This window comes from Giraffa tippelskirchi, chromosome 14 (assembly GCF_054371585.1).
Source record: "Giraffa tippelskirchi isolate mGirTip1 chromosome 14, T2T-mGirTip1v1.2.pri, whole genome shotgun sequence".
NCBI lineage: Eukaryota > Metazoa > Chordata > Mammalia > Artiodactyla > Giraffidae > Giraffa > Giraffa tippelskirchi.
This window is the reverse complement of record NC_137288.1, coordinates 18,363,044-18,371,937: the sequence shown is the minus strand read 5'-3', so window position 1 is coordinate 18,371,937 and position 8,894 is coordinate 18,363,044. Positions and strand designations below refer to the sequence as shown.

Here is an 8,894-nt window from a genome sequence, read left to right as displayed (position 1 = left end):
TAAAATTATCCTTTTGAAAATTCTCAGAGAGCCCCAAGAAAATGTCATTTTAATATTTTCTTTAGAAACCACAAAATTCATTACTTTGGAAAGCAAGATGATGTCACATCATGATGCTGGGAAAAATTCATTGAAGAGTTTGGATATTTTCATCAGTTCAGTTCAGTTCAGTTGCTCAGTCATGTCCGACTTTTTGCGACCCCATGAATCGCAGCACGCCAGGCCTCCCTGTCCATCACCAACTCCCGGAGCCTATCCAAACCCATGTCCATGGAGTCAGTGATGCCATCCAGCCATCTCATCCTCTGTTGTCCCCTTCTCCTCCTACCCCCAATACTTCCCAGCATCAGAGTCTTTTCCAATGAGTCAACTCTTCGCATGAGGTGGCCAAAGCATTGGAGTTTCAGCTTCAACATCAGTCCTTCCAATGAACACCCAGGACTACCTCCTTTAGGATGGACTGGTTGGATCTCCTCGCAGTTCAAGGGACTCTCAAGAGTCTTGTTCAACACCACAGTTCAAAAGCATCAATTCTTGGGCGCTCAGTTTTCTTCACAGTCCAACTCTCATGACCACTGGAAAAACCATAGCCTTGACTAGATGGACCTTTGTTGGCAAAGTGATGTCTCTGCTTTTTAATATGCTATCTAGGTTGGTCATAACTTTCCTTCCAAGGAGTAAGTGTCTTTTAATTTCATGGCTGCAATCACCATCTGCAGTGACTTTGGAGCCCCCCAAAATAAAGTCTGACACTGTTTCCACTGTTTCTCCATCTATTTCCCATGAAGTGATGGGACCAGATGCCATAATCTTAGTTTTCTGAATGTTGAGCTTTAAGCCAACTTTTTCACTCTCCTCTCACTTTCATCAAGAGGCTCTTTAGTTCTTCTTCACTTTCTGCCATAAGGGTGGTGTCATCTACATATCTGAGGTTATTGATATTTTTCCCGGCAATCTTGATTCCAGCTTGTGCTTCTTCCAGCCCAGCGTTTCTCATGATGTACTCTGCATATAAGTTAAATAAGCAGGGTGACAATATACAGCCTTGACGTACTCCTTTTCCTATTTGGAACCAGTCTGTTGTTCCATGTTCAGTTCTAGCTGTTGCTTTTTGACTTGCATACAGGTTTCTCAAGAGGCAGGTCAGGTGGTCTGGTATTCCCATCTCTTTCAGAATTTTCCACAGTTTATTGTGATCCACACAGTCAAAGGCTTTGGCATAGTCAATAAGGCAGAAATAGATGTTTTTCTGAAACTCTCTTGCTTTTTCGATGATCCAGTGTATGTTGGCAGTTTGATCGTCCAAGGTAAGAGAAATCCAAGTAAGACGGTAGGTGTTGCAAGAGGGCATCAGAGGATATTTTCATAGGTTTCATCAAAATTTTAACAAGTTTCACAAAGCATTTATTGATGGAAAAATATTACAGTGGTTGGACTGGGTGATGAATCCTTGGGGGTTTATTATACAATTCTCTCTACTTTCTTGGGTGAATTTGGAAATTCCTATAATAAAGCATATGTTTTTAAAAAATACATTCAGAGGGATCATTTAAAGATTTCTGTCTAAATATAATAATAAAAATCCTGGGATATCTCTGAGATTTATAGAATGGGAGATATTCCAAGGGACGGAACTGTTTAGAAATTCCAGTTTCCTAGATTGGTCTACTAACGTTTATTAGCAATTTTGGCATATTTCTTTATTTTTCTGACTTTAAATTTAGCCAGCTATAAAGGGGAATCTATAAAATCTACTTTTCAGAGATCTTTGCAGAGTAAATAAAACAGTATGGAATGGACCGAATACAGCAGGATTATTTCTGAAACTTTGAAAACTAATTCAAAAGTGTAGTGGTAAGAAAAAGAACAGATATTCTTATTATTGGAAGTCCTCCATAAATCAAACATTAACACCACAGTAGAAATGGCTTTCTGTAAACAGATTAAAAAAAACCTAAACTTGAGAAGTTTCAAAGAAGATCAAGAATATAATAAAGGATGAATTTTCAAAGAACAGAAAGGGGAAGTTATCTGACAGGGCTGGAAATATTAGCAATTCAGGAAACAAAGTTGCATCCCCTCCTCCCCACAAATCATGCTTCAAAATTTTTTTGATAAACTAAGGATTAAAGTAAAAAAGGAAACCATAAAAATATAAAACTATATATATTAACTCTCTAACCATTTGCAAGATAAGGAAGGACTTGCTGTCACACACTTAAAGTCTACAATCAAAGAAAATGACTGATAAATTTGAGTCTATAAAGGTTAAATTTTTTTGTTGCTGTTGCACCGAGTGGCTTGTGGAATTTTAGTTCCCCGACCAGGGATCAAACCTGGGCCTTGGCAGTGAGAGCACTGAGTCCAAACTACGGGACCACCAGGGAGTTCCCATGGATAATTTTTTTACACTGAAATCATCACCCAAACTAGATGCAAATGACAAATGAAGAAAAAACTGCAACAAACAAATTTGCTATTATAAAGACAGCAATTCAAAAGAGACATAAACAGATATTTTACAGAGAACGAAAATGAAAATTTATCAAAATGTAAAAAAACCCATCTTTTTAGTACACAAAAATGAAAATTAAAACAACATTCTGTTTAAATCTATCATGTTGTTAAAAGTAAAACTTGGGAAGCCCTCAGTGCCTTGGGGGTGGGAGAGACACCACCCACTTTGCTGTGAAGGTTGCTGCTCCTCTCCCGGGCCTCGCATTCCGGTCCGGTCAGAACCGGATGGGCCCGACAGGCCCCCTTCTCAGGTACCACCTCCCTTCGGTCTCCTGGCCACCCCTCAGGAGAAACCCTCCACTCCATCTGCTGCCGCACCACCTCCAGCAACTACTCCTTCAAGACTCCAGAAAACCTGCACAAAACCAAGAGCCACAGTCGCAGTTACCATGGCGACCGCAAAGCCTGCCCGTCTGTGCGCTCCAGGCGTGTCCAGAGCCCGGCGTGCCTCTCTCGGGCCTCACCTGCTGGCACGGCGTCCACACCAGGCTCACCATCTCCGTGGGTTTCCAGCTCTGACCCCGAGTGGCACTGTGGCATCTGTCTCCGGAGACGGGGCTGTGTCTGGCATCTCCTGGAAGCCCTCCTGGAAAGAGCTTTCTCTTCTGACCACAGTCCTTCTCCTCTTGGAGTCAGGGTGGATTTCAGGGGGCCAGGCAGACAGGCTGTCCACCCCAGCTGCCGGGACTCATTCCCAGACATGTAACAGGGGAAACCCCTTCCTCCCTCTCCCTCCACCCTGATCTCCTCCAGCAAACGGCTCCACGGCCTTTGTCCACCTGGTCAGCTGGTTCATCTACCTGGTGGGCTGGCTCGCTCGTCTGAATCTGGGTCTCAGTCCAGGCTCAGTCTGTGACCTCTGCTGCACAGGCTGCCGGGGGTTGGTCACAACGTCGGAAACACAGATGCACCAAGCACCTGCTGCTGTGACGCGCACGTCCCCATGTCTCTAATCCGCATTTCATCTCTCCATCCTCCTGCATCTCCTGCTCCTGGCTGTAGCTCCAGGGCTCAGTCGAGGACCTAGAACACTTACTAATAATGAACACTTACTAACCATCTGTTGACTAAACCGATACATCCATGAGATGGAGTGTTACACAGCATTTGTTGTTGTTGTTCAGTCCCTCAGTCATGTCTGACTCTTTGTAACCCCATGGACTGCAGCACACCAGGCCTCCCTGTCCTTCACCATCTCCCAGAGCTTGCTCAAACTCATGTCCATTGAGTCGGTGATGTCATCCAACCATCTCATCCTCTGTCACCCCCTTCTCTTCCCGCTTTCAATCTTTCCCAGCATGAGGGTCTTTTCCAAGGAAGGGTCAGTTCTTCGAATCAGGTAGCCAAAGTATTGGAGCTTCAGCTTCAACATCAGTCCTTCCAATGAACACCCAGGACTGATTTCCTTTAGGATGGACTGGCTGGATCTCCCTGCAGTCCAAGGGACTCTCAAGAGTCTTCTCCAACACCACAGTTCAAAAGCATCAATTCTTTGGCGCTCAGCTTTCTTTATAGTCCAACTCTCATATCCATACATGACTACTGGAAAAACCATAGCCTTGACTAGATGGACCTTTGTTGGCGAAGTAATATCTCTGCTTTTTAATATGCTGTCTAGGTTGCTCATAGCTTTTCTTCCAAGGAGCAAGCATCTTTTAATTTCATGTCTACAGTCACCATCTGCAGTCATTTTGGAGCCTCAAAAAATAAAGTCTGTCACCATCTTGGGAGTTCGCCTGAGTTCATGTCCATCGAATCGGTGATGCTATCCAATCAGTCCTGGGAAGAAGGACGAGAAGAAAACACATCTAAATGGTAAAAGTAATTATGTGAAGTTCGATGACATCACAGGTTTTTAAGTTGTATTCTTTGTAATCTCTTGGATTTCTTATTTGACAAGATGTATTACACTGATGGGTTTCCCTTATAGCTCAGTTGGTAAAGAATCTGCCTGCAAGGTGGGAGACCTGGGTTCGATCCCTGGGTTGGGAAGATCCCCTGGAGAAGGTAAAGGCTACCTACTCCAGTATTCTGACCTAGAGAATTCCATGGACTGTATAGTCCATGGGTTGGCAAAGAATTGGACAGGATTGAGTGACTTTCACTTTTCACCTTCATTACACGGATGGAGAATTACATATGTGTCTACATAAAGCATGTCTAATTTGTCAACAGAGTTTAAGACATGTAGATATGGTCACAAGGAAGTGACAAACCAAGATTAGGATATCCTTCAAGAGTTTTCTTTCTTCTACAGAGAGTTGCCCTGTTCTCATCGAACCATTCAGCTTCGGTGCCTCCAAACTCTTCACTAAATCTGACCACTGTCGGCTCATTGCAGGATCTTCTACCTGCCTAAATGCTCCTGATCTGTAATCTTACATTCCTTCTAAGTCGACACTATTAAATGATATTTTAATGTTAAAGTTATTGTGTCTCTGCCTCAATTCAATTCATATTGTTCTTGAGATGCCTGGAAGCTGGCATGAAGAAACCCATTCCTGCCTTCCAGAGTTTACAATAAGGGAAAAAGCACACACACGTTAGAAAGAGGTTTGTATATCAAAAGAGGCATAATTTAGGCTATATTCCTCCATCTCAATGGCCTTTTTTCCCCATGTCTGTTACTTTATTATTTTGGGGGTTTTCCATAAAGCTATCCACATAACATATGTATCATTGTGATTGCATTTTCATCACAAACTGTTATATATTAATTTTGCATAGAATGCTCTGCACATGCTTTGTCATTCTAAGGCCTTGATTTTCCCCGATTTCTTAGATGGTTTTTCTTTACTCCCTTTGTAGTAAATCCCATGACACTGACATCTGAATCTCCCCCTCTTCATCATTCTTCTTATTGCATTATTTTTTATTTCTTACTTTTTGAACAGGAATTTGTTCATCTCCCAAACGCCTCTGCCAATGTTCTGGCTTCTGAAAAAATTAGTTTCTGCTGTTAGCATCGTGTAAACAGAAAGGGTGCGTTCTGTCACCTTGCACATCTCAACTCTCCCTTCTAATGCATAAATCCTGTCAATGCCATTGGCTGCGTCTCTCACTGGAGTCCTGATCCTCCATCACTGTGTGCAGTTGCTTCTTTCCACCTGCAGCCCCAGTGATGGAAAGGAAAATGTTATCAGCTAAGAGCCCAAGGGCTGGTCAAGTCCTCTGCTGCTAACTAGCGGCATAACCTCGACCAGAGCTAGGCGGGAATAAGAAAGCTCAGGCTGCAAACCTTTCCTCTGATAAAGGAAAGGCCTGACGCCTATGGAGAGACTGCAACATGTTCCCCATCTGCTGAAGCCCCTTTTTCCCTAGCTGCCAGTGGACCCACCGTGTTCTTTGTTCACCTACTCACTTGCTCAGCACTGCTGCAAACATCTCCTGAACCAGGGGTCACAGAGGCACAGACACAGCGGAGAAGGCAGGCTGCATGCACCGTAGGCAAGCATACCCCACGCTGACAGCTGCTCTGAAGGAGCTGTCCTCACCAGGCACGGGATGGAAGAGCTCGGTCTCTGGGCAGCTGGGGAGGTAGTTTAGGAAGGAGGTAATGGCTGAGCTTTAGCCACCTGATGGGAAGAGCCGACTCACTGGAAAAGACCCTGATGCTGGGAAAGACTGAGGGCAGGAGGAGAAGGGGATGACAGAGGATGAGACGGTTGGATGGTATCACCGACTCGATGGACATGAGTTTGAGCACGCTCTGGGAGATGGTGAAGGACAGGGAGCCTGGTGTGCTACAGTCCATGGGGTCGCAAAGAGTCGGACACGACTGAGCCACTCAACAACAACAATGACAACAATGGCTGAGCTGGTCGGGGCCTTAGAGGGCTGGGTAGGGGTTCACTATCAGAGAGGAGAGGTGAAGGAGGTGTATGCACCAGTCACAGGTGAGGGAAGTAGCCAGCAGCGGAACCCATGGGGAAGGTGCCAGCTCAGGAGCCCACCCACTCCTGGAAGCATCAGACCCCTTCCTAGAGCGTGTGCCCCGAGGACAACGGGGCTAAGTGGGTCTCTGACCCTCCGGATCCAGACTAACAGGGAGCCCTCGCTCTCGCCCCATCTACCTGGAACGTCACCCCCTCGCCTCTTGAATCCCCACTCCTTCCTGAAAACGCAGCCAGACATCGGCCATGTGCTGGCCCCCGCCCCGCTGGGCGGCTTCCCCTCTTCCGACTCTCCCGATTCTGCCTGTTGATTCTCCTCCGCGTCCCCCAGGAAGGGAGCTGAGGGGGGTCCTAATCTCCCCGGGCCGGGAGAAGGGCCAGTAAGCACCGCAGAGTCACGCACAGCTGTGACAGCCCGTGTGGAGGGCAGTGGGCATCCCGGGAAAGGGCCGCCGCCTGCTTGGGTAGAGTCTGCCTGGCCCGCCCCACTTGCCTGCCCGCCCCTCAGAAACCCCGACAGCGCGCCCTCCCGCTGACGCGAAAGCCTCCGTTTCCGAGGACACGGCCACTTCCCCTTCCGGCCCCGCCTGCTGCTTCCGCATCCGCCGGATGCTGGGCAGCTAGGACGGCACACACGTGGGTCCTCACCTTCCTGGAGGCCAGAGCTGAGAGCGAGGCCCCTTCCCCGCGGCTGCAGACAGCCGTCTTCTCCCGAGTCCTCACATGGTCGTCCCGTTTGTCCAGGTCCTGACCTCCTCTTCCTGTAAGCACGCACTCAGACCGGCTCAGGGCCCACGCGGGTGACCTCATCTACCTGAGTAACCCCCTTCAAGGTCGTTTCTCCAAATACATGTTCTGAGGTCCCGAGGGTTGGGGCACCACCCGGCCCATCACACCTGCCGTTAGCTGGACTCCCCGTGCTTTCCACGTGCCCCTGGTCCTTGTTTCGTCCCTTCGAGGACTTAAGAGAAAATCACTTCTTTCAGTCTTGAGCCTCCTTGAACCTCACCTGCTGTTTTCTTACGACGCCCTGTCTGGCTGCAGCCGCGCCGCTTTTGTTTAATTCTCCTTTTTTAGTCTACAGTCTCTATTTTCTCCTCACATCCCAGAATCCCCGTTTCCTCTCCTTTTATAGCCCCAGGTGACTTCCTTTCATTTATTTATCTTGGCAGGTGTTACCAGCTTATTTCTTTTATTTCCCCTTTGCCTCTGGTACTTAACACCCGACCATCTGTGCCAATCTTACTTACTATTTATTCACCAAACACTCCCCAGCCCCACTGTGTGTTGGGCAGCACTAGCGGGGCCCTGGCTGGTAAAGGAGAAGGAGCCCTCACCGCCCCCCTCCAGGGGCTGAAATTCCACGGAGGCGCTCAGACCCAGCACTGGGCCCAGGCAAGGCTGTGTACTGGTCTCAGCTTCTGGTCCTCGACCCTGTGCGTCAGCCTCACCTGGGAGGCTCAGGAAGCCCCTCCTGATGCTAGGGGCTAAATACGGCTGAATACAGCTAATACTAGACACGGGTTTGCTGCTGCAACGGACGAGGGGTTGCTGCAGCTCCGTGGTTATGGAGGTGGGTGGTGTAAGATTAGAGAAGGTGAGAAGAGAAAGCCACCTGGAAGTGTGGCCCTGAAGGATGGCTCAGCTGGGGGGCTTCTGGGAGGAGAGATTCAGCAAGAGCAGGTGGGTGTGAAAATGCATGTGGCCCTCAGGCCAGTGCCGAGTTCAGAGCTGGAAGACGTGTGGGGAGGAGGCGGCCCACCAACGTTGGGGCGCCGGGCTGGGCTGGGTGGATGCTGCAGGGAGACCTGGGCCACCAGTGGCCGCCCACTCGAGGGGTGGCTGGAGGGCACGGGGCACCTCGTGGGCATGCGTTCCTGCGCCTGGACTCAGACCACGGCTTTCCTACCCCTACCCCGGCTGTGACAGAATTGCCTGTGATGCTTTTCAGAAAGCAGGACACACAGGAATTTCTGCCTCAGTGGGCGTCTGTCTGTCAGCATCCTTCAGAGACGACGCTGGCAGAGAGCGGCAGCTGAGGACCACACACGCCTCAGACCCACCAGGCACTCCCTTGTCTCTTCCTCTTTTAGCCTGACTGAAACAACAGACCGGCCCCCAGGAGGGATCTGTCTGCAGTCCTCCGACCTGCAGGAGAGTCCTCGGGAGGGATCTGTCTGCATCCCTCTGTCCTACAGGAAGGGCGGCCTTTGGGAGGGATGTTTGCGGCCCTCTGTCCTACAGGAAGGGCGGCCTTCGGAAGGGACCTGTCTGCAGCCCTCCATCCTACAGGAAAGTCCTCGGGAGGGATCTGTCTGCGGCCCTCCATTCTACAGGAGGGACGGCCCTCGGGAGGGATCTGTCTGCGGTCCTCTGTCCTCCAGGAAAGTCCTCGGGTGGGATCTGTCTGCGGCCCTCCGTCCTACAGGAAGGGCAGCCCTCGGGAGGGATCTGTCTGCAGCCCTCCATCGGGATCTGTCTGCA

At 48.9% G+C, this 8,894-nt stretch overlaps 1 long non-coding RNA gene across 1 annotated transcript; it reads right to left on the bottom strand.

Annotated features, from left to right (window-relative positions):
• Positions 1-2,257: 2,257 nt before the first annotated feature.
• On the bottom strand, positions 2,258-6,990 carry LOC145534250 (uncharacterized). Its single transcript, XR_014074383.1, has 4 exons — positions 6,904-6,990; positions 5,879-6,141; positions 2,982-4,296; positions 2,258-2,872 (listed from the first exon to the last, which is right to left on the bottom strand). It is a non-coding gene; the product is annotated as an uncharacterized LOC145534250 (long non-coding RNA).
• Positions 6,991-8,894: the final 1,904 nt, after the last annotated feature.